Source organism: Schistocerca gregaria, chromosome 4 (assembly GCF_023897955.1).
Source record: "Schistocerca gregaria isolate iqSchGreg1 chromosome 4, iqSchGreg1.2, whole genome shotgun sequence".
NCBI classification, from domain to species: domain Eukaryota; kingdom Metazoa; phylum Arthropoda; class Insecta; order Orthoptera; family Acrididae; genus Schistocerca; species Schistocerca gregaria.
This window is the reverse complement of record NC_064923.1, coordinates 71,169,906-71,197,246: the sequence shown is the minus strand read 5'-3', so window position 1 is coordinate 71,197,246 and position 27,341 is coordinate 71,169,906.

Sequence of the window (27,341 nt, the reverse complement as noted above, 5' to 3'; positions counted from 1 at the left end):
TGTCTGGTTTCTGACCAAATTGTAAATAGTCTTTTGCTCCCTGTATTTCACCCCTGCCGACTTTAGAATATGAAATAGAGTATTCCAGTCAGCACTGTCTAGAAATGCTAGAAACGTAGGTTTGCCTTTCCTTAACCTATCTACTAACATACGTCGTAGGATCAATATTGCCTCACGTGTTCCAACATCTCTACGGAATCCAAACTGATCTTCCCGGAGGCGGCTTCTACCAGTTTTTCCATTCGTCTGTGAAGAATTTGTGTTTTTATTTTGCAACCGTGACTTATTAAACTGATAGTTCGGCAATTTTCACACCTGTGAACACCTTCTTTCTTTGGGATTGGAATTCTTCTTGAGTCTGAGGGTATTGCACCTGTCTCATACATCTTCCTCACCAGATGGTAGAGTTGTGTCACAACAGGCTCTCCCAAGGCTGTCAGTAGCTCTAATGGAATCCTGCCTACTCCCAGGGTCCTGATTCGACTTAGGTCTTTCAGTGCTCTGTCAAACTCTTAATGCTGTATCATATCCCTGATTTCATCTTCATCTACGTCCTCTTCCATCTCCCTAATATTTCTTTCAAGTAATTCGCTCTTGTATAGACCCTCTTTAAACTCCTTCCACTTTTCTGCTTTCCCTTCTTTGCTTAGGACTGGTTTTCCATGTGAGCTCTTGATAGTCATACAAGCGGGTTTTCTTTCCTCCAAAGGTCTCTTTAAATTTCCTGTAGGCAGTATCTATCTTACCCCTAGCTATATATGCTTTTACATTCTTACATTTGTCCTGTAGCCATCCCTGTTTAGCCATTTTGCACTTCCTGTCGATCTCATTTTTGAGATGTTTGTATTCCGTTATGCCTGCTTCATTTACTGCATTTTTATATTTTCTCCATTCAACAATTAAATTTAGTATCTCTTTTGTTACCCAAGGACTTCTATTATCCCTCGTCTTTTACCTATTTGATCCACTGCTGCCTTCCCTGTTTGATCCCTCGAAGCTACCGATTCTTCTTCTATTGCATTTCTTTCCCCCGTTCTTGTCAATCGTTCTGTAATGCTCTTTCAGAACCTCTCTACAACCTCTGGTTATTTGAGTTTATCTATCTCTTAAATTCCCGTCTTTTTGCAAGTTCTTCAGTTTTAACCTTGCGAGCTAACATCCCGAAGATGTTCGGGCTCGCATTCGGTTCCCCTTCATCGAAATGTCTTGGCTCAGACTCGTATAGGGGTTGAGCCGCACGTGTCGCTTTACACGCCCTAAATTAGACACTTGTGACCCTTTGGTTAAATTGTCTAGCTGATGGCAAGTTTGCGAAATACAAAATAATATCGTGAACTAAATTAACGATCCATAAAATATGTAGGCCACACATTTGCGATTTGGTTTGAATAACGTTTATTCAGAAATCAAACTAATAGGAAAAGGCGTCGTATTTAGAATTATTGTTACACTCGAGCGCATATCCATTTGACAGAGTTCGATCATTCACAATCTCACCGCGAATTACAAGTTCAATACTCCACCTCGTTAACTACGCGAAAAGTTCACACCAGGCAGACGGCTGCTCACAGCTCAAAGTCCCGATATACCACACAACGCGAAATTTTCTAAGTCGTTGCACTTCCTAGCTACCTTGAGACCTACCGTCTGCTTTCGCGTCTCCACCAGCACTGTCCCCTTTAGTGTCTAGACCAGAACTGTGTCTCTGCTCGTCCCCGGCCACGCTCCCCCCGCGTGCCAAAAAAATTCTTCAAATGGCTCTGAGCACTATGGGACTTAACTGCTGAGGGCATCAGTCCCCTAGAACTTAGAACTACTTAAACCTAACTAACCTACGGACATCACACACATCCATGCCCGAGGCACGATTCGAACCTGCGACCGTAGCGGTCGCGCGGCTCCACACTGTAGCGCCTAGAACCGCTCGGCCACACAGGCCGGCCGCGTGCCTAACATCGCTGAACTGACTAGGGCAGCTCCCTTTCCTGAAGCCGTCCATCTCATTGGCCTCCCCTGCGGGTCCGGGGGTTAGAATAGGCCCAAGGTATTCCTGCCTGTCGTAAGAGGAGACTAAATGGAGTCCCTCCCCCTCAAGGGGGTAGTTAGCGCCTGCGTCCGGACACGGACGGTTCCACGACCTATCTTTGCGGTCATTTTGGTTTTTCACTTCTTCTGCCTTTGGTTGGTTGCTTTCTTTGTTCTTCTCCATCTCACTGTCTTACTTACTCTTTCTGTTGCCTTCTTCTCCTTGCCTTCTTCTTCTCCTTGCTTTCTTCTTCTCCTTGCTTTCTTCTTCTCCTTGCCTTCTTCTTCTCCTTGCCTTCTTACTCTCCTTGCCTTCTCCTCCTCCTTGCCTTCTCCTCCTCCTTGCCTTCCTCTCCTCCTTGCCTTCTCCTCCTCCTTGCCTTCTTCTCCTCCTTGCCTTCTCTCCTTTCTTTTTCCTCCACTTCCTTCCTCCCTGTGCGTGCCTGAAGGCCGACCCACGTGTTCACACGCGTAGCCGGTGACGGGGTAACGCGTAATTCCCTGCCCTGGGTAGACAAGTAAGGCACGCACGTACCCCCTGGTAGAGGCCAGGCCCAGTGAGGGGTGATTGCCTGAGCTGACACCTTCGGACCATGCCGATTGGTCCCTCCATCCTTCTTCGGGAGGTGTGACCTGAGGTGTGAACAATCACCTAAGGTGGGAGTGCCCTCTGAGAGGGTCCCCCCCACAAGGAAGGAGCGCGCCATCGGAGACGCTGGCTATCATGGGGGATTCCTCCGCAATGGATTTCTCTTCTTCTTCTCTCTCGAATTCTGCCCACAAACGGAAACTTGACCAGCCACCAGTGACAAAAGTACTACCGCCTGCCCCACAGTTCCTCGTAGTTTCTCGATCTGAGGACGGAAAGTATTTTTCCTCTGTCAACCCTTTCGTTATCCAGAAGGGCGTAGATGCCATAGCCGGATCGGTCAAGTCTTGTACCAGGTTACGTTATGGTACCTTGTTACTGGAAACTGAGAGCGTCTTTCAGGCACAAAAACTGCTTTGGGCCACACTCCTGTACACGTTCCCTGTCCAGGTGGAGGCTCACTGCACTTTGAATTCATCGTGTGGTGTTGTATATGCTAGATAGCTCGACGGATTGACTGATGAGGAGATTCAGTCTTTCCTCGCTGAGCAGGGCGTGACGGCTGTCCATAGGGTCATGGAAAAGGTCAACAATGACCTTGTACCGACCCAGACACTTTTCTTGACCTTTGATAGTGGGCTACGAGGTTATTTCTGTTCGCCTCCTATGTCCCGACACCTACGCGCTCCTACCAGTGTCAGCGTTTTAATCACACTCGCCAGTCTTGTTCCAATGCGGCTAAATGTGTCACTTGTGGCAGGGATGCCCATGAGGGTGACTGTCCACCTCCGTCCCCTCGTTGTGTGAACTGTCAGGGTGACCATGCAGTGTCCTCCCGCGACTGTCCAATCTACTAGGAAGAACGATGTATACAGGAAATTCGGGTCAAAGAGAAGGTGTCCACCTCGGCTGCTCGCAAGCTATTTGCAATCAGGAAGCCCACGCTGCTCCCAGCGGGGAAATACAGTACTGTCCTCGCCTCACCTCGGACTACCAGGGAGGTGGCGACGCAGACATGAGATCTGACCTTCAGCACTACGGTCGTCCGTTCGGCCAGTGCTAAGATCGCCCGGTCGACGTCTCCTCTTCCTCCCGTCACCCCTCCGACACAAGTACCTTCATCAGCTTCTGCCAAGATGAAGAGCCAGAAGTCAGATGCACGGGATTTCAAGAAGGAGCCGTCCCGTGCAGACTTCCTACGTACCTCGAACTCTCAGCCATCGACCAATACTTCCACAAAACGACCTTCCAAGAAGGCTCCTAGGAAGCACAGTTCTCCTTCTCCTCCACGGCGCATTTCTTCTCCTGCGCCACCCAGTGGATGCCGCTCCAGGTTGTCATCCGTTTCGCCTGGCCGCACCGCTGGTAGCGGAACATCTGGCCGTTCACCAGGGGAGGAAGCTCCTCCTCCCGGCCATCTTCACAAGATGGCCGATGAACCTATAGAACCAATGGACGATGACTGTCCGCCTACTGCTAGCGGCGGCAGTGCTCGCTCGAAGCCAGGCCCTCAGCGGCCTTCGAGGTGACCCCTTCTTGTATCTTCATTTATTCTCACGATGGCACTTATTCACTGGAATATTCTCAGCATTCGCTCCAACCGAGAGGACTTAAAGCTGCTGCTCAGCTTGCACCCTCCAGGAAACGAAGCTACGCCCATGCGATCAAATTGCCTTGGCAGACTACACCTCTGTGCGTTTAGACCTACCCCCTGTGGCAGGTATTCCGGCTCATGGAGGGGTTATGTTGCTGGTCCAGGATGATATTTACTACGATCCCATCACATTGCACACCGGCCTGCAGGCAGTTGCCGTCCGCATTACTCTCCCAACTTTTACATTTTACATTTGTACCGTCTACACTCCATCGTCGTCTGCCGTTACCAGGGCAGACATGATGCAACTTATTGCTCAGCTACCTGCACCGTTTTTGTTAACTGGAGACTTCAATGCCCACCATCCTCTTTGGGGCTCTCCAGCATCCTGTCCGAGGGGCTCCCTGTTATCGGACCTTTTCAACCAGCTCAATCTCGTCTGCCTCAATACTGGCGCCCCTACTTTTCTTTCGGACACATCTCACACCTATTCCCATTTATACCTCTCTATATGTACTACCCAACTTGCACGCCGGTTTGAGTGGTATGCACTTTCTGATACATATTCGAGCGACCACTTCCCGTGTGTTATCCATCTCCTGCATCATACCCCCTCTCCGTGCTTAACTAGTTGGAACATCTCCAATGCAGACTGGGGGCTCTTCTCTTCCAGGACGACCTTTCGGAATCAAGCCTTCACAAGCTGCCATAGTCAGGTCGCACACCTCACGGAAGTCATTCTCACTGCTGCTGAATATTCCATCCCTCACACTACTTCTTCCCCACGTCGCGTACTGGTCCCCTGGTGCACCGCAGAATGTAGAGACGCTTTACGTGCTCGTCGACGTGCTTTATGCACCTTTAAACGCCACCCTACAGTGGCGAATTGTATAAATTATAAACGATTACGTGCGCAGTGTCGTCGTATTATTAAAGAAAGCAAGAAAGCCAGTTGGCTACTTTCACAAGCACCTTCAACAGTTTTACTCCTTCTGTTGTCTGAGGTAGCCTGCGCCGGTTATCTGGCACTAAGGTCCACTCACCAGTTTTTGGCTTGATGGTCGCGAATGACGTCCTTGTGGCCCTTGAGGATGCCTCCAATGCCTTCGGCCCCTTTTTCGCAGAAGTTTCGAGCTCCGCTCATTACCCCCCTGCCTTCCTCCTCCGAAAACAGGCAGAGGAGGCTCGGCCACCTAACTTCCGCTCCTCTAATCGTGAAAGTTACAATGCCCCATTCACCATGCGGGAACTCGAATATGCACTTGCCCGGTTACTGTCCTCCGCTCCAGGGCCTGATTCTATTCATATTCCGATGCTGAAGAACCTTTATCCTGCTGGTAAAGGTTTCCTTCTTCGTACTTATAATCGCATCTGGATTGAGGGACATGTTCCCGCATGCTGGCGCGAGTCTATTGTTCTACCGATTCCTAAGCCAGGGAAGGACAAGCACTTGCCTTCCAGTTATCGACCCATCTCGCTTACCAGCTGTGTCTGTAAGGTGATGGAGCGAATGGTTAACTCTCGTTTGGTTTGGCTGCTCGAATCTCGGCGCCTACTTACCAATGTACAATGTGTATTTCGTAGGCCCCGCTCTGCTGTTGACCATCTGGTTACCTTGTCGACCTTCATTATGAATAACTTCTTGTGGAAGCGCCCGACTGCGGCTGTGTTCTTTGATTTGGAGAAGGCTTACGACACCTGTTGGAGGGCGGGCATTTTCCGCACCATGCGTACATGGAGCCTTCGCGGTTGCCTTCCTCTTTTAATTCGTTCCTTTTTAATGGATCGACGGTTCAGGGCACGTGTGGGTTCTGTCCTGTCCGACGCCTTTCGCCAGGAGAATGGAGTGCCACAGGGCTCAGTTTTGAGCGTCGCTCTCTTCGTCATAGCGATCAATCCAATAATGGATTGCCTCCCAGCTGATGTATCAGGCTCCCTTTTCGTGGACCATTTTACCAACTATTGCAGCGCACAGTGTACATGATTCCTGGAGCGCTGTCTTCAGCGTTCTCTTGACCGTCTTTACTCCTGGAGTGTCGCCAATGGCTTCCGTTTTTCTGCAGAGAAGACGGTCTGTATTAACTTCTGGCGCTACAAAGAGTTTCTCCCACCGTCCTTACGACTCGGTCCCGTTGCTCTCCCATTCGTGGAGACAACAAAATTTTTAGGTCTTACATTTGACAGGAAACTTAGCTGGTCTCCACATGTGTCATATATGGCTGCCCGTTGTACCCGTTCTCTGAATGTCCTCTGTGTTCTCAGTGGTATGTCGTGGGGAGCGGATCGAACAGTCATACTTCACCTATATCGGTCGATCGTCCGCTCCAAGCTGGATTATGGGAGCTTCGTATACTCCTCTGCACGGCAGTCCATCTTACGCAGCCTCAACTCCATACAACATCGGGGTTTACGTCTTGCGATCGGAGCGTTTTATACTAGTCCCGTCGAGAGTCTTCATGCTGAAGCCGCTGAATTGGCACTCACCTACCGGCGCGATATACTGCTTTGTCATTATGCCTGTCGGCTACTGTCAATGCCCGACCACCTGTCGTATCGTTCCTTTTTTGACGACTCTCTCGACCGTCAATACGGGTTGTATGTCTCTACCCTGCTACCCCCTGGAGTTCGCTTTCGTCGCCTCCTTCAACACCTTGATTTTTCACTCCCTGCAACCTTTAGAGTGGGCGAGAGCCACACGCCACCTTGGCTCCAGGCTCAGGTTCGCGTTCACCTTGACCTCAGCTCGCTCCCGAAGGAGGTTACCCCTGTTCGGTATACCACTCCCGTTTTGTCGAACTTCTTTCGAAGTTCATTAGTATGACCTTCATTTATACAGATGGCTCTAAGACCAATGACGGTGTCGGGTGTTCTTTTATTGTCGGGGCACAAAGTTTCAAATACCAGCTACATGGCCATTGTTCGGTCTTCACAGCTGAGCTCTTTGCCCTCTACCAGGCTGTTCTTTACATCTGCCGCCACCGACATTCTGCTTATGACATCTGTTCCGATTCTCTGAGCGCCATCCAGAGCCTCAGTGATCATAACCGGTTCACCCTTTTGTGCACCGGATCCAACGCTCTCTTCAGCAGCTGGTGGACGACGGGTCTCCAGTTAGCTTTATGTGGGTTCCTGGCCATGTCGGTATCCCTGGGAACGAAGCTGCAGATGCCGCGGCCAAGGCTGCGGTCCTCCAGCCTCGGACGGCTTCTTGTTGTGTCCCTTCATCAGATTGTAGCAGGGTCATTTGTCGGCGCATTTTATCGCTGTGGCATGCCGATTGGGTTGCACTTACGGGCAACAAGCTTCGGACCTTGAAACCTCTTCCCGCAGCTTGGACGTCCTCCTCACGCCCTTCTCGGCGGGAGGAGGTAGTTTTGGCCCGGCCACGAATTGGACACTGCCGATTCAGCCACCGCCATCTGCTGACGGCTGCGCCGGCGCCGTTCTGCCCATGTGGGCAAGTGCTGACGGTACTCCACATTTTAACGTCCTGTCCGGATTTTACTACACTGCGTCTTGATCTTGGCCTGCCATGTACTCTGAATGCCATTTTAGCGGAAGACCCAGGAGCTGCTGCTCGCGTTCTTCGTTTAATCAACTGGACAAACCTGTCTAAGGACGAAACTTCCTGGCAGATTCTAAGGACGTTTGATTATGCTGTTGTTTTTTTAATCCTATGCCTGTTAATACGTCTTTTATAGTGTTGTCCCTTTTCGTTGCTGTTTTAACCTTGTGCCCTGCGGTGCATTCGTAACTTAGTCTGGGCGCTAATGACCATTGTAGTTGTGAGCCCTAAAACCACAAAAAAATCTCATTGGTATAGCTTATTCTACATTATTTTACATTTTAACATACACTCCTGGAAATGGAAAAATGAACACATTGACACCGGTGTGTTAGACCCACCATACTTGCTCCGGACACTGCGAGAGGGCTGTACAAGCAATGATCACACGCACGGCACAGAGGACACACCAGGAACCGCGGTGTTGGCCGTCGAATGGCGCTAGCTGCGCAGCATTTGTGCACCGCCGCCGTCAGTGTCAGCCAGTTTGCCGTTTCATACGGAGCTTCATCGCAGTCTTTAACACTGGTAGCATGCCGCGACAGCGTGGACGTGAACCGTATGTGCAGTTGACGGACTTTGAGCGAGGGCGTATAGTGGGCATGCGGGAGGCAGGGTGGACGTACCGCCGAATTGCTCAACACGTGGGGCGTGAGGTCTCCACAGTACATCGATGTTGTCGCCAGTGGTCGGCGGAAGGTGCACGTGCCCGTCGACCTGGGACCGGACCGCAGCGACGCACGGATGCACGCGAAGACCGTAGGATCCTACGCAGTGCCGTAGGGGACCGCACCGCCACTTCCCAGCAAATTAGGGACACTGTTGCTCCTGGGGTATGGGCGAGGACCATTCGCAACCGTCTCCATGAAGCTGGGCTACGGTCCCGCTCACCATTAGGCCGTCTTCCGCTCACGCCCCAACATCGTGCAGCCCGCCTCCAGTGGTGTCGCGACAGGCGTGAATGGAGGGACGAATGGAGACGTGTCGTCTTCAGCGATGAGAGTCGCTTCTGCCTTGGTGCCAATGATGGTCGTATGCGTGTTTGGCGCCGTGCAGGTGAGCGCCACAATCAGGACTGCATACGACCGAGGCACACTGGGCCAACACCCGGCCTCATGGTGTGGGGAGCGATCTCCTACACTGGCCGTACACCTCTGGTGATCGTCGAGGGGACACGTAATAGTGCACGGTACATCCAAACCGTTATCGAACCCATCGTTCTACCATTCCTAGACCGGCAAGGGAACTTGTTGCTCCAACAGGACAATGCACGTCCGCATGTATCCCGTGCCACCCAATGTGCTCTAGAAGGTGTAAGTCAACTACCCTGGCCAGCAAGATCTCCGGGTCTGTCCCCCATTGAGCATATTTGGGACTGGATGAAGCGTCGTCTCACGCGGTCTGCACGTCCAGCACGAACGCTGGTCCAACTGAGGCGCCAGGTGGAAATTGTATTGCAAGCCGTTCCACAGGACTACATCCAGCATCTCTGCGATCGTCTCCATGGGAGAATAGCAGCCTGCATTGCTGCGGAAGGTGGATATACACTGTACTAGTGCCGACATTGTGCATGCTCTGTTGCCTGTGTCTATGTGCCTGTGGTTCTGTCAGTGTGATCATGTGATGTATCTGACCCCAGGAATGTGTCAATAAAGTTTCCCCTTCCTGGGACAATGAATTCACGGTGTTCTTATTTCAATTTCCAGGAGTGTATTTAAATAATCAAAGATTGACCACTTTCACGTTCTAAATAAAGTAACAAATAAATCCATCACATAATAAACGTTAAATTCTCTTACATATAACCAATACAATCTCCTTCTTAGTTTTCAACGCCACAGACAGAAGCCTTGCATCCAAGTGCTTTCTGATAAATAAGTAAAAAACAAAAGCAAGAATTATAAACTAACTTTACAACAAATATTTACAACAAATATTCTATTACCTAGTAATTCAATAAGGTGTCACGTTGTAATCGTTCAACGTGTTTTGTGTGGAGGAAATGATGTTCTGATGCTTCACTGAAATACTGATAATTGAAATTTGCTATATCTTTTAAACGAACAAAATTATAGAGTTGATATTCACAATGTTTGACATTTTACTGATGCTCTTCTATATGAAATGTCGACCAAAGCGTTCACATTTTAGCATTCAGGTCTTTGTTAAAAAAAATTTTATTTCGCTTTAACAGAAAACTCTGAACTATTATAGACATGACCATTATTCAAGTTTTATTGGGATCACCATCAAATTTTATGAATTATGGTATATTAAAATTATTGTGGATTCATTCCCTGCACTACTACAGAATTAAATAGTTTTCATAAACGTTTCCATTTATGGCCAAGCTTAGGTCCGCCATATTTAGCACTGCTACGTCACCTTGGCCACAAACGGCTTAGGCATTAGTAGACAATAGATGTCTTTGAGTTTCCCCATCTCGTGGTGAATCTGCGCCGTTTGTGGCATGCGGTTCTGGAGGGCAGGGTTCGTTTCACAATTCATTTAGGCTGACTCTTCCGGCCATACGTTTAAATGAGAGCGCAATGCTCGTTAACTCACAATCTACAGATCATAACCAGTAGATTGTGCTCAGAGTCTACATCTGCCCTGGAAATGTCTTACAGTTTAAAACCTGTTGCCTAAATATCTATCTTACCACTATATAATCTGTCTGAAACCTTCCAGTCTCTCCAGACCTCTTTCACATACGCAACCTTCTTCCATGATTCTTAAACCAAATGTTAGCTATGATTAAGTTATGTTCGGTGTAAAATTCTAGCAGGCGGCTTCCTCTTTCATTCCTTATCCCCTTTCCATATTCAGCTACTACTTTTTCTGCTTTTCCTTTCCCTGCAATTGAAGTACAGTCCCCCCATAACTAATAATTTTTCGTCTCCCTTCGCTATCTGAATAATTTCTTTTATCTCATCATATATTCCGTCAATCTCTTCGTCATCTGCAGAGCTAGTTGGCATATATACTTGTACTACTGTGATAGGCGTGGGCTTTGTGTCTGTCATGGCTAAAACAATGCGTTCACTATGCTATTCATAGTAGCTTTCCCGCGCTCCTGTTTTTTTATTCATAATTAAAAATATTCCGCATTACCCCTCCTTGATTTTGTTTTTATAAGCCTGTATTCACCTACCACCGAACTTCACTAATTCTCATATATCTAACTTTAAGCTATCCATTCCTCTTCTTAAATGTTCTAACCTATCTGCCTGATTAAGTGATCTGGAAGGAAAACCAACCGTGTGCATACTATAAAACAATATGTAAAAATGATACTTCTAGCGCATACACACACAACGTATACTGTTAGTTTGGAGGATGGAAGTGAATTTGTAAGGTGTGTGTCAGAACTCTCCATTAAATTGAAAGCAATATGGTCAACGCTATTCTTTGCATTGTGTAATCACTCAGATATCGATAATAAAAATTTGGGAGCGCGATTGTAAGCATTGTTGCGAGACTGTCTATGCCACCATCGTATCAACAAAGACGAGTACAGATTAATGCAAGTAAGATTGAAGAAATTAGGAAAGTAATGAAGTGTATTCCGCATGAAGTGTCTGATTTTTATGTTGCTATTTTGGGATGGCCAACAACTTTGGTGGACACTGAGTGAAATACGTTCTGTAATTATGGTATTTAATATACTGTACAATATAAAATTATGTTGAAAATAGCCTTGAGTGTTGTTTCGTACAGAAATAGTGAAATATATTATCATTTGCCTTATTTAATGGAAGAACGTGGTAAGTCCATCAATCAAACTATAGTAAATGTATCACTCTTTATTTGAAAATGTTTATTTTTCTTATATGCGATACGCATGTTATATTTAAATTGTACCAAATGTTTGTTGTATATAAATAGTGTAACGAATCATCAAAAAGTATTCATTGGAAGAAGGGGTAAGTTATCATACCAACTGCGGGAAATACGAGACTCATTGCTTGAAAACATTTATTTTTGTTTTTATGCACAGTCATTCCATAGTCCCCAACCATTAAAAAGCACTTAAGGTTAAGACAGTTAATAAATCCATACACACTATAAAAATGTTTGTATGTGTTCATGTCTGTATGTATGTATGTATATTTCACATCTCCTCCTAAACCACTGGACCGATTTCAACAAACATTTGTGCACTTATCTGCACAGCCTGGAGACAATAGCTACGGGGGTATGAAACACTTACCTATGAATGGAGCAAGGTGTAGGGTGAAAAATTAGTGTCCCTCACGACAAGCAAATTGGCACATTTTATTCGTCCAGTATTTGATAATTAGAGCATTTGGTAGATTGCAAGAAACTTTACAAATAATTTCAAACTTTTCTGAAGCTTTTTCTCCCGCACAAACCCACCAACAAAATGACGAAAGGAAAAAAAAAGTTTATCGCTTATTACATTTTCACTGTTCATACGGTAAGACTACCGCATTGGGCATGAAGTTTTAATTTATTACTTCTTTACTACTACGTTCACGAGAAATGTTGGATACAGTATACAGATGTATCACCGAAAGTACCTAAAAAAATTATACCACTGTATGATGTTCAAAAGACTGAGATATGTGAAAAACTACTGCGTCATGCGTAACGTTTAAATTTATTACTTCTTTTCTACTAACTATACTGACCATAAAATTCTAAGACAGTATCGAAATTATTCGCTAAATGTACCTACAAAGTTATGTCACTGTACGATGCATAGTTCAGGACATATGACGTCATAAACACTGAGATGCGCGAATAACTGCCACATAACGGGTGACGTTTCAATCTGTTCATCTACATCTACATGATTACTCTGCAGTTCACGAAATCAGTGTGGCTGAGGATTTATCTAGCTGTCATATGTTGACGGTTTAATTAGTTGTGTATTGTTACGCTTAAGGCTTTTGGGAGCCTTCAAGGGCACTCCAAGGTAGGAAATCAGAAATGCAGTGCAGAGAACAGGCTTTTAAGTTGCCGGAGATAAATAGTAACACTAGAGTCCTGCAAGTTGTAGATGCTCTGGAGGAGAGAAGTTTCACTTCACAGAATTAATTGGTAACTCCATCCACCGTCTAGACACTGTTCTAAGGCGTCACATTAGAAGACGGCCACGAAAAGACACGTTTCAGCAGAGGCAGCAAGCTCGTCACTTGCTCCTGAGAACTGCAAAACCATTGAGTTTACACAGGTTAGAAAGCTAATACAAAAATGGTACAAATGGCTCTGAGCACTATGGGACTTAACTTCTGAGGTCATCAGTCCCCTAGAACTTAGAACTACGTAAACCTAACTAACCTAAGGACATCACACACATCCATGCCCGAGGCACGATTCGAACAGTTCCAGACTGCAGTGCCTAGAACCACTCGGCCACCCCGGCCGGCTATGCTAATACAGCAACCTCTCACACAGAAGCTTTTGGTATCAAACTTGGAATTTGTTAATGTAAGATGCAGAAGCATTCCTACCTACCGCGTAGGAGTAGTGCGGGCTCTAAATGTGGTTTTCGTGGGGCGCCCTAGAGATGCAGTGCTAGTCGCCAGATTGGCCGAAGCTTGTTAATTTCTGGTGGTCTGGTGTGTCGACTGCAGGGAGGGAGAAATTGTGCGCCGCCACGACTCTTTAGAAACCTATGTTTTTGTAATCAGAGGGAGTGCACAGTCAGATCTTTAGGGACCTACGGCATGTCGTTCGTGGCCAACCACGGTAAGCTTCGTCACGTCTGTTTTTCTCACTTGCTGCTCTCTAGTTTGTTCTTTCCTAGCTGCTAGTGTTTGCTACTTCTGTTAGCACCCTCCCCGTGGTTTCGATTATGACTTCTGTTTTGCAAACAATTGCCTCCTTTGCATTTTAAAAGTTTAGAATTAGTCTTCAGTGTAGTAGTTAGTCTGATCGCAAATAATCAGACCCCTGAATTCCATGACTCTGCTGCTGCAAGCATCCTGTCGCGTCCAGGAATCCGCGCCTCTCGCTAGGTACCCTGTGACAGTTTTTGGCACTGATCCAAGTCACCGACCTGCCTTAAGTTGGAATTTGTCTTTCTGCATTTGCTCCTCACCGCGTGGAAATTGGAGACTGACTTCAAACTCCGTGACTTCCCTCTAACCTGCCCTTCTTGCAGCGGTGTACCGTAGGTCTGTAGAAGAGCGTAGCGCTCCAAAGGATTGGAAAAGGGCACAGGTCATCCCCGTTTTCAAGAAGGGACGTCGAACAGATGTGCAGAACTATAGACCTATATATCTAACGTCTATCAGTTGTAGAATTTTGGAACACGTATTATGTTCGAGTACACAGAGTTTTCTGGAGACTAGAAATCTACTCTGTAGGGATCAGCATGGGTTTCGAAAAAGACGATCGTGTGAAACCCAGCTCGCGCTATTCGTCCACGAGACTCAGAGGGCCATAGACACGGGTTTCCAGGTGGATGCGGTGTTTCTTGACTTCCGCAAGGCGTTCGATACAGTTCTCCACAGTCGTTTAATGAACAAAGTAAGAGCATACGGACTATCAGACCAATTGTGTGATTGGATTGAGGAGTTCCTGGATAACAGAACGCAGCATGTCATTCTCAATGGAGAGAAGTCTTCCGATGTAGGAGTGATTTCAGGTGTGCCGCAGGGGAGTATCGTAGTACCGTTGTTATTCACAATATACATAAATGACCTTGTGGATGACATCGGAAGTTCACTGACGCTTTTTTCGGATGATGCTGTGGTATATCGAGTCGTGGTAACAATGGAAAACTGCACTGAAATGCAGGAGGATCTGCAGCGAATTGACGCATGGTGCAGGGAATGGCAATTGAATCTCAGTGTAGGCAAGTGTAATTTGCTGCGATTACGTAGAAAGAAAGATCCCTTATCGTTTGGCTACAATATAGCAGGTCAGCAACTGGAAGTAGTTAATTCCATAAATTATCTGGGAGTACGCATTAGGATTGATTTAAAATGGAATGATCATATAAAGTTGATCGTCGGTAAAGCAGATGCCAGACTGAGATTCATTGGAAGAAACCTAAGGAAACGCAATCCGAAAACAAAGTAAGTAGGTTACAGTACGCTTGTTCGCCGACTGCTCGAATACTGTTCAGCAGTGTGGGATCCACACCAGATAGGGTTTATAGAAGAGATAGAGAAGATCCAACGGAGAGCAGGGCGCTTCGTTGCAGGATCATTTAGTAATCGCGAAAGCGTTACGGAGATGATAGATAAACTCCAGTGGAAGACTCTGCAGGAGAGACGCTCAGTAGCTCGGTACGGGCTTTTGTTGAAGTTTCGGGAACATACCTTCACCGAGGAGTCAAGCAGTATATTGCTCCCTCCTACGTATATCTCGCGAAGAGACCATGAGGATAAAATCAGAGAGATTAGAGTCCACACAGAGGCATACCGACACTTTTTCTTTCCACGAACAGTAGGAGACTGCAATAGAAGAGAGAACCGATAGAGGTACTCAAGGTACCCTCCGCCACACACCGTCAGGTGGTTTGCGGAGTATGAATGTAGATGTAGATGTCGATGTAGATGTAGATCAGGACACGACAGAACCATCTTTAAGCTCTTCCCCTATCGTTCCACTTTCGAACAGAGCGCGGGGAAAACGCACGTCTAACCCTTCTGTGTGAGCTGTGATTACTCTTATTTCGTTATGGTGATCATTTCTCCCTATGTAAGTGAGCGCATTTGGAGGAGAAAGTGTGGTGGAAAGTTCATGAGAATATCCTGCCGCAACGAAAAGCGCTTTTATAATGATTGCCACCCCAAATCGGGTGTCGTATCCTTGGCAGTCTCTCCCCTATTTTGAGACAATACACAACGAGCTGCCCTTCCTTGGAGTTTTTCAGTGTCCTCCGTCAATCCTAATTGATGCAGCTCCCTCACCATACAGCAATAGTACATAAGGGGGCGACAATTGTAGTGTAAACAGTCTCTTTAGTAGACCTATTGCATTGTATAGGTGTTCTGCCAATAAATTGCAGTCTTTGGTTTGCTTTCCAAACGATGTCATCTGTGTGATCGTTCCAATTTAAGTTAATCGTAACTGTAATCCCTAAGTATTTTTCAAGAACCATTTGACAGCCAAGATCGCATAAAATATTAATTTTTTTTAAGACAACCGGTTTCAACAGATTTTGCTGTCATCTTCAAGACTTACAACTCTTTTCGTTGTAAAACAGTTCTTTTTACGCTGAACCTCACACACAAGATGTAAAGCGGATAAAAATTAGCGCGTTGTAAAAGAATTGTTATCGCTAAAATATTTAAAAACATAAAATACTTTGTACAAAAGGTCATAACAATATACATATTACCCACAGATGCTTGTTAAATCATACAAACATGCTGTTACGGTGCTCGCTTATTTCCAAGTCCGTATCGATCTTAGTGCTGAGTTTTCACTCAGACGGCGCTTTGGCGTTAGGCGGTTGTTTCCGTGTGTGATCGCTGGCCGGAGCTTAGCTGGAGACGTGTGAGGAGGTGATAGGTGGCTGCCTTGGCGTGAAGACAGTTCGGCTCGGCTGGGGATGTTTGCGTCTGGGCGCCGATTGGGGCCCTATGGTAAGACCGTGATTTTACGTTTAATAGTGTGGACAGCGGCGTCGTGTGCCGTTTAACTTGATTCGCAAGGGGAGCAAAATCTCGCCTGTTGTATTCGTTTGAAATACCTTCTATGTGCGGCAGGGTGTCATTTCGTCCTCCTGTCTCTCCGTCGCTGGGATTGCTATCCTCGTTTACCGTCCCATGGATGTGTATCGATATGGAACGCTGCCCTCCGTACCCTACTAGACGCTGATGATGGAAGTGCGTCGTTCAGCGGCAAGTTAGTCTGGGTGCTTTATGTTTGATCTTCAAGTGCACAGTCTTCGAGTGGTACTCCGTAGTGTCTGCCTTGCGCAGTTAGATTGGAGTTTATTTTGTCTTGTGGTGCTTTCGCTTTCCGTCAACGAAGGTTAAGCTTGGTTCGGCGCCCCGTACGACGCTTGGCACCTCAGCAGGCGGGTCGGAGCCACCTTCGCGACTAAGCGGAAGCCTTTGGACTGAGAGGTCTTGTGTTTTGCTTATTGTTCATAAATTGTTGTTTTGGTATTAAGTTGGTTGAGGTTTCTTATGGATTTCCCGGCATTTGGTCTGTTGTCCGGCCCGGGCTAGGTCTCATTGTTTTAAAAGTCGGTCCCTGTTTTGGGCTGAGTACGATTTTGGTTTACTGCCTGGTGGTTCTGGTAGTAGGCCGGGTCGCTGTGGCTGTGTTGCATTTTGTATGGGGCTGTGTGCTCGGAGCCGTGGAATACCATTTGTGTGAACTGCTTCACTGGGGAATACTGCTTGGGCCATTCTTGGTCCTCTGCTATATGAAATGATTTTATTATTATTTTAAAGTAACATTATCACTTAAATGGATTTAATTCTTGTTGCGTTAATTGCAGCTTCGGTACTGAGAAAGTTAGTAGTGTAATTACAGAAGATTTAATAGTGGCACATGCCCCTTTACCTGTTTCGTAATCTGTTAATTATCGAGAGACCTTAAGCTCATTGTCATATGACGTGATTTTCTTAAATTATTGTATTTTTATGTCATGTTATTGTTTTTTTAATTTGCTGATCACTGGTGTACTGTTCCAAGTATTAAAATGTTTCAGGTAGCTATTACTTGGGCGGAACGCGCGGAACCGCAACGGAGAGAGTAGTCGCGTGCCTTACGTGTCCGTTGTTGGCGGGCCTGGTGTCCGTTGTTTGTTTTGGTGCACCTGAGTTAAGTACTGTGTTGCCTCCTCCCTTGCGGCCCCGTCGTGCTCTTCTCATAAACATTTCCTTCAAGGCATTTTAGTTAATTTTATGCTAGTAGTATTTTAATTTCTTACATTGGTAAAATTCTGTGGCCTTCGTTATGCGCACTGCTTGTCATAGCGGAGTTGATGTGCCATTGTAATTTCTTAAACTCCATTGTGTGTGCCCTTATTGATACATATTGTTTGTGACAATAGATTTAAGTATGGTAATTATAATGTCTGTATGTGTGATGGTGCAGTAAATGGATGATTATTATTTTTTGTTTTTGGCGCCCTTCATGCCTCCTTTCTTGTCCTTATTGGTACGCTATCCTTGTGTTGGGAAGCCATAACAGTGTAGGGTGGAAGGGTGCTGGGCCCATAACCCAGAGGTCCGTGGATCGTAACCACGCTCTGCTACCACTATCATCTTGTTCAACCCTATCATACAGGTGAAAAATCAACAGCTGATTTGGTACAGTCTGCTCATGAATCCACACAAAGCTACACAGTAGAGTGGGTATGCTTAAGCCGATTTAACGTGACAGTATGTTGCCCTTGTCAAGTGCCCATATGCTGTGTTTGAATCAGTTCATTTAAAATGCATAAATACACGTTTGCATTCAGTGACAAATATAGGAAGAATGCATGCTTACACAACAACTTCCATTGTGGGAAATATAACTCTGTAAGTACTTCATGGGTTAACGTATATGTACTGGGTGTTCCACTGATCGTGAAGGGACCAAATATCTCACGAAATAAGCATCAAACGAAAAAATTACAACGAACGAAACTTGTCTAGCTTCAAGGGGGAAACTATATAGCGCCGTGGTTGGCCCGCTAGATGGCGCTGCCATAGGTCAAATGGATATCAACAGCGTTTTTAAAAATAGGAACTCCCATTTATTATTACATATTTGTGTAGTACGGAAAGAAATATGAATGTTTTAGTTGGACCACTTTTTTCGCTTTGTGATAGATGGCGCTGTAATAGTCACAAACGTAGAAGTACGTGGTAGCACGTAACATTCTGCCAGTTCGGACGGTATTTGCTTCGTGATACATAACCCGTGTTAAAATGGACCGTTTACCAATTGCGGAAAAGGTCGATATCTTGTTGATGTATAGTTATTGTGAACAAAATGCCCAAGGGGCGTGTGCTATGAAAGTTGCTGTGTAATCACACATTTTTATATTTTTCGTATTGTGTAATCATACATTCTTCATACATATGGGTAAATGTAACAACAGAACATTTGTGTTGGAGCAAATACAACTGCAATATGTCTAATGACTCCATTAAAAACTTTTTATATTCGCTCCTCAGAAAATATGTTGGTGAGAGAGGTTTATTACATTGCAATTCCTGGTCAGGGGACCCAGACTGGATTGTGATTGCAGAATGTTTTACCGACAAGAAAATTTAGCTGAAATTACTGTGAGCAAAGACAACCAAATATTGCCATCCTCTGCTCCATAAATATTTTACGCAGTGTATGTCAGACGCATGTTAGAACATAAGTAACAACGTTTGCAAATTGACATGTCCCAGCTCCGTTGACAGGGTTGATATTTTATCAACCGCCTACGTTAACGTATGTGTGACAGTTTGGGAAATATGTCTCTGTAATTACGTGACACGTTAACATACTTTGCTCAAAGCAAATGTTTACCATTTTGCCAATAGCACCTAATCGATGATTGCTGTGAATCTGCAGCTCATAATTCCCTGTTACACGATATTGTTCCACCAACGATTTGTGCTTCTGTAGTTTCGAAATCACCGAATAGTCACAAATGCGAAGTTCTGTAGATACACTACTGGCCATTAAAATTGCTACACCACGAATATGACGTGCTACAGACGAAAGGAAGATGATGCTGTGATAAGCAAATGATTCACTTTTCAGAGCATTCACACAAGGTTGGCGCCGGTGGTGACACCTACAACATGCTGACATGAGGAAAGTTTCCAGCCGATTTCTCATACACAAACAGCAGTTGACCAGCGTTGCCTGGTGAAACGTTGTTGTGATGCCTCGTATAAGGAGGAGAAATGCGTACCATCACGTTTCCGACTTTGATAAAGGTCGGATTGTAGCCTATAGCGATTGCGGTTTATCAGGTGTGTAATACGGAACGCCGTGCTGGATCACAACCATCTTATCCGTATGGCTGTAACGAGTCGTGCAGCCATGTCTCGATCCCTGAGTCAACAGATGGGGACGTTTGCATGACAACAACCATCTGCAACAACAGTTCGACGACGTTTGCAGCAGCATGGACTATCAGCTCGGAGATCATGGCTGCGGTTACTGTTAACGCTGCATCACAGACAGGAGCGTCTGCGATGGTATACTCAACGACGAACCTGGGTGCACGAATGGCAAAACGTCATTTTTTTCGGATGAATCCAGGTTCTGTTAACAGAATGATGATGGTCTCATCCACGTTTGGTGACATCGTGGTGATGCACATTGGAAGCGTGTATTCGTCATCGCCATACTGGCGTATCACCCGGCGTTATGGTATGGGATGCCATTGGTTAAACGTATCGGTCACCTCTTGTTCTCATTGACAGCACTTTGAACAGTGGACGGTACATATAAGATGTGTTACGATCCTGGCTCTACCCTTCATTCGATCCCTGCGAAACCCTACATTTCAGCAGGATAATGCACGACCGCATGTTGCACGTCCTGTACGGACCTTTCTGAATACAGAAAATGTTCGACTGCTGCCCTGGCCAGCACATTATCCAGATCTCTCACTAACTGAAAACGTGTAGTCAATGGTGCCCGAGCAACTGGCTCGTCACAATACGCCAGTCACTACTCTTGATGAACTGTGGTATCGTGTTGAAGCTGCATGGGCAGCTGTACCTGTACACGCCATCCAAGCTCTGTTTGACTCAATGCCCTGGAGTATCAAGGCCGTTATTGTGGCCAGAGGTGGTTGTTCTAGGTACTGATTTCTCAGGATCTATGCACCGAAATTGCGTGAAAATATAATGTCATATCAGTCCTAGTATAATATATTTGTTCAATGAATACCCGTTTATCATCTGCATTTCTTCTTGGTGTAGCAATTTTAATGGCCAGTAGTGTAAATGATGCCGATACGTGGTACAACACATATGTTTTATAACAATTTTTATTCAGTTTTAAGCTTCAGAACTGGTTTACATCCTCGTATGACAAACCATAAAGTAATGCTCAAATAATGAAATTCGCTAACCACAAAATTGAGCTGTATGGTGGTGTTCAAATGATAACATAAATAATAACTACCCACCACAGTTATGTACAGAATACCACAGAAGTCGTGTCTGATTAATGCTTAAACAGCATCTGTTGAATGAAGTTTTTAAATTAAATTCTATAATAAATTTTCCACATTACTTGAATTGTTACAACCCACGTGTTTTTTTCATTTGTTTTATAAAAGACAACAAGGACGTGGAGAAAGGAATATTTATGTTTAGAGTTTGATGTCTTGTGGATGATGTAGTTGTTAGAGGCGGAGCACCAGGTTAGTAAATGTGAGGGTAGGGAGGGCAATCAGTGTCCAATGAGAGGAAACATTCAGGCATTTACCTTCATTTTTTTAGGGAAAACATATGGAACCTAAATATGGATGGCTCCATATGCAGTTGGATTCCCTGTGTATCACATCACTCGGTAACACTACAAAGTAGCAACTCTAATTGAAAGACAACACCACTGTGGAGTAGGTGGTGACGACTGAGAAGTATTCGACAAAGAGACCAAGGCGCAGGGTGAGGGAACCTAACAGTGTGGCAGTGGGCCTCAGAGAGGATATCTGTTGCCACAGCAGTTTCAGTTCTCTGTAGACACCTCTGTTGACAGGTCTGTACTTCTGAAGCAAAAACGAGACTAGGCGCATCGTACGGTTCGACTCAGACGTCACACAGTGGGCAGGCACCAAGACCAGTGTGACAGCAACTACCTGCATAACAAGCGATAAGCAAAGCAATAGCACGAAGTGGGATTGCAATCTAAAGACATTTCCCTTTACAACAAGAAGACACACGAGAACCATCGTAACTATAAACGTGACCGTCAGAAAGAGAACTAGAAATTTTTCATGAGTGTGGTTAATTGCTATGGACAGATCGCAAAGTGCTTGGTAGCTTCGTCTGAGGCACCGCACCTCAGTCGAAGTGCACAGTGTAAGCTGAGAGGCTTTGCTTATCTCCTTGCCATGTTGGAAATGTCGACTTAAATGAATATTCCTCTGGCCATCAGTGCACCAGATAGACATACAAGAGTTGACCTTATTTACTCTCTGTTTTAGAAGCAGCTGCAGATTGGTGAATTTTAAAATTGCTGCGTAAATAATGGCTACATCTTTCAAATACATCGGATAGATCAATGCCCACTGTAAGTTTGTTGTTGCTGTAGCGCCTAAAATGCCATTCACAATAAGCAGTAACCACAGAACGAAGAGCTCCAGTTTCACAAACTTCGCAAATGATGTAGGGTCCGGTACAACATTGATCATGAGGTTCCTGTCACAGTTCAGTATTAGCTGCAGCGTTCTTTCACATTCTGCTCTACTGTATAAAGTATCATGGATAACGGTGATGATTGCCAAAATGTGGAAGACAATGAAACATCCAAATAAGAGAATCTGCACTAGAGACTGTCTTGGTACGGTATCAATATAGAAAAAAATAAGCGTACAGCTTAAAACTATATGTAGACTGGCGAGAAGCACACAAATCGAGTACTCTGTTCTAGTTTTCTTCAGAGAAGTATGTGCCACGTCAACTGAAAATGGCATCAAACCAAGTATCTTGCAGGTAAACAGGAATGGCTTGATATCCAACAAAAGCTGTCTTGTAGCAGCTGGAGGTGAAGATCTTACTTGAGCTGACTGCATCTGAAACAGAAAGACATTGACATAGTATTACTGGAGAGAATGTACACCCACAGAAATTTGTCCAAGACAGAGCAAGATTCATAACTGCCTTTTTCTGATACAACTAATTCTGTGGCTTTGAGAATTTATCATGATCCGCAAACTAAAACTAACAGGTAGTATATAAAAGTATTGCATCTCAAACGAATGACAGGTTGTTGTTGTTGTTGTCTTCAGTCCTGAGACTGGTTTGATGCAGCTCTCCATGCTACTCTATCCTGTGCAAGCTGCTTCATCTCCCTGTACCTACTGCAACCTACATCCTTCTGAATCTGCTTAGTGTATTCATCTCTTGGTCTCCCTCTACGATTTTTACCCTCCACGCTGCCCTCCAATGCTAAATTTGTGATCCCTTGATGCCTCAAAACATGTCCTACCAGCCGATCCCTTCTTCTAGTCAAGTTGTGCCACAAACTTTTCTTCTCCCCAATCCTATTCAATACCTCCTCATTAGTTACGTGATCTACCCATCTAATCTTCAGCATTCTTCTGTAGCACCAGATTTCGAAAGCTTCTATTCCCTTCTTGTCCAAACTAGTTATCGTCCATGTTTCACTTCCATACATGGCTACACTCCAAACAAATACTTTCATAAACGACTTCCTGATACATAAATCTATATTCGATGTTAACAAATTTCTCTTCTTGAGAAACGCTTTCCTTGCCATTGCCAGTCTACATTTTATATCCTCTCTACTTCGACCATCATCAGTTATTTTACTTCCTAAATAGCAAAACTCCTTTACTACTTTAAGTGTCTCATTTCCTAATCTAATTCCCTCAGCATCACCCGATTTAATTTGACTACATTCCATTATCCTCGTTTTGCTTTTGTTGATGTTCATCTTATATCCTCTTTTCAAGACCCTGTCCATTCCGTTCAACTGCTCTTCCAAGTCCTTTGCCGTCTCTGACAGAATTACAATGTCATCGGCGAACCTCAAAGTTTTTATTTCTTCTCCATGAATTTTAATACCTACTCCAAATTTTTCTTTTGTTTCCTTTACTGGTTGCTCAATATACAGATTGAATAACATCGGGGACAGGCTACAACCCTGTTTCACTCCTTTCCCAACCACTGCTTCCCTTTCATGCCCCTCGACTCTTATGACTGCCATCTGGTTTCTGTACAAATTGTAAATAGCCTTTCGCTCCCTGTATTTTACCGCTGCCACCTTCAGAATTTGAAAGAGAGTATTCCAGTCAACATTGTCAAAAGCTTTCTCTAAGTCTATAAATGCTAGAAACGTAGGTTTGCCTTTTCTTAATCTTTCTTCTAAGATAAGTCGTAAGGTCAGTATTGCCTCACGTGTTCCAACATTCCTACGGAATCCAAAGTGATCCTCCCCGAGGTCCACATCTACCAGTTTTTCCATTCGTCTGTAAAGAATTCGCGTTAGTATTTTGCAGCTGTGACTTATTAAACTGATAGTTCGGTAATTTTCACATCTGTCAGCACCTGCTTTCTTTGGGATTGTAATTATTATATTCTTCTTGAAGTCTGATGGTATTTCACCTGTCTCATACATCTTGCTCACCAGCTGGTAGAGTTTTGTCAGGACTGGCTCTTCCAAGGCGGTCAGTAGTTCTAATGGAATGTTGTCTACTCCGGGGGCCTTGTTTCGACTCAGGTCTTTCAGTGCTCTGTCAAACTCTTCACGCAGTATCTTACCTCCCATTTCGTCTTCATCTACATCCTCTTCCATTTCCATAATATTGTCCTCAAGTACATCGCCCTTGTATAAACCTTCTATATACTCCTTCCACCTTTCTGCCTTCCCTTCTTTGTTTAGGACTGGGTTTCCATCTCAGCACTTGATATTCATACAAGTGGTTCTCTTTTCTCCAAAGGTCTCTCTAATTTTCCTGTAGGCAGTATCTATCTTACCCCTAGAGAGATAATCTTCTACATCCTTACATTTGTCCTCTAGCCATCCCTGCTTAGCCATTTTGCACTTCCTGTCGATCTCATTTTTCAGACGTTTGTATTCCTTTTTGCCTGCTTCATTTACTGCATTTTTATATTTTCTCCTTTCATCAATTAAATTCAATATTTCCTCTGTTACCCAAGGATTTCTAGCAGCCCTCGTCTTTGTACCTACTTTATCCTCTGCTGCCTTCACTACTTCATCCCTCAGAGCTACCCATTCTTCTTCAACTGTGTTTCTTTCCCCCATTGCTGCCAATTGTTCCCTTATGCTCTCCTTGAAACTCTGTACAACCTCTGGTTCTTTCAGCTTATCCAGATCCCATGTCCTTAAATTCCCACCTTTTTGCAGTTTCTTCAGTTTTAACCTACAGGTCATAACCAATAGATTGTGGTCAGAGTCCACATCTGCCCCTGGAAATGTTCTACAATTTAAAACCTGATTCCTAAATCTCTGTCTTACCATTATATAATCTATCTGATACCTTTTAGTATCTCCAGGATTCTTCCATGTATACAACCTTCTTTTATGATTCTTGAACCAAGTGTTAGCTATGATTAAGTTATGCTCTGTGCAAAATTCTACCAGACGGCTTCCTCTTTCATTTCTTAGCCCCAATCCATAATCACCTACTATGTTTCCTTCTCTCCCTTGTCCTACTGACGAATTCCAGTCACCCATGACTATTAAATTTTCGTCTCCCTTCACTACCTGAATAATTTCTTTTATCTCATCATACATTTCATCAATTTCTTCATCATCTGCAGAGCTAGTTGGCATATAAACTTGTACTACTGTAGTAGGCATGGGCTTTGTGTCTATCTTGGCCACAATAATGCGTTCACTATGCTGTCTGTAGTAGCTTACCCGCATTCCTATTTTCCTATTCATTATTAAACCTACTCCTCCATTACCCCTATTTGATTTTGTGTTTATAACCCTGTAGTCACCTGACCAAAAGTCTTGTTCCTCCTGCCACCGAACTTCACTAATTCCCACTATATCTAACTTTAACCTATCCATTTCCCTTTTTAAATTTTCTAACCTACCTGCCCGATTAAGGGATCTAACATTCCACGCTCCGATCCGTAGAATGCCAGTTTTCTTTCTCCTGATAACGACAGGTATCCACTCAGTATCGTTACGGTAGATCATTTTGATACCTAAATTTTTTTCCATTAGCATTTGCAAAGCACATCTTTTTATATTATGAGGATGCCATTATCTTCAGTTCTCTGTCCTCAAATAAAATTCTTCTTATAATTAAATCAAGGATATCATACAAGGTTTTGGATAACGATTATGTTAGACTGACACTAAATTGAATTGTCTGAAATAGAAAAAAAAATCAGAATTATTACGAAGTTTTCAGTTGAATAAAAACAAAAATAACGATCAAAAAATTCACATTAATACACCTCCAAGTGAAGAACCAGGACATGAAGATCACAAAAGAAGACGTTTACTTAGTTTTTATGTCCTCTATAACGCTTCATTTGATTACAAATCTTCACAGCTGACCATGTTAATGGATATACAGGGTGTCCGAAAAGCCTTTCCCTTAATACATAAATTGATACCTCAGGCTAGAATTAAGATACAAACATGAAACTGGTGTCTAATTGTTTACAAACTATCGAAGTTTTGTTCACACCTCAGTAAACTTCCACATGAGTACCCTTGGTAGCACGTAGCACATCTAGGCGATATTCAATTTCCGTCCACACATTAGCCAACATCACTGGAGGGATCGATTCAACGACTGTGGTTATCCGTTGCCGCAGGGTTTCAAGATCTGGTACACGTGTTCGGTAGACCTCGTCCTTTAAATAACCCCATAGAAAGAAGTCTAATGGGGTTATGTCAGGAGAGCGTGGAGACAAACCTTTGGCCCATCACGACCAATCCATCGCCCAGGAAAGGTCATATCGAGATAGGCACGGACGTTTAAGCCCCAATGAGGCGGTGCACCGTCTTGCTGAAACAGAACATCGGGGTTATACTGAAGCAGCTGAGGAACAGCAGACAGTTGCAACATGTCCAGATACACTGCAGATGTGATGGTAGCCTCAGCGAAGAAGATTGGCCCGATAATTCGATCGTGCAATACCGCGCACCAAACATTCACCTTTGGACTGCCTCTGATGCACTCCATGACCTCGCCAGGGGGTTGTGAACCTCAAATGCGCGCATTATGGCGATTCACTACTCCACACACAATAGAGGTCGCTTCGTCGGAAAAGGCAGTTCGTCTGGGATAACCATCGTCGTCCTCAATACGTGATTGGGCAACAATGGAAGTGGAAGTTTACTGATGTGTGAAAAAAATTTGATAGTTTGTAAACAATTAGACACCAGTTTCATATTTGTATTTTACTTCTAGCCTGAGTTATCAATTTATGTAATCAGGGAAAGACTTTTCGGACGCTCTGTATTACTTTATTTTCATGATTTAGTGTTGACTGGGTTATTTAAAATAAAGCAAATTGTGCATATGGAGCTTCATTATTTGGCCATTTTGGCAAAGTGTACACCTGGAACACCTGTCAGCTCGATGGCTAAGGTAAACGTCACGATAACAATATCAAACTGACCGACAGACTCGACTTTTAACAACTGCACTGAACGATGGAAGTCCCTGTCTCCCCTGTTTGACATATTACTGAGCAGTCTGCCAACTTGATTGCGAGAGGGACTCGTACTTCTACAGCAGCAAGTCTCGCGCTGTACCATCCCATAGTCTGAGAAGTTTCCATTTCCCGCCATGGAAATCTTTTCAGTATGGAAATTTCAATTTTTTCCCCTCGATTCTCTACAGGTGCACTTGATACATAGCTGAAATAGATGTTACCACGTCTATAATATTCCCGTGTTGTTGCCTGTCTACGACACCTAGTCTACCACGTAGGACTTAT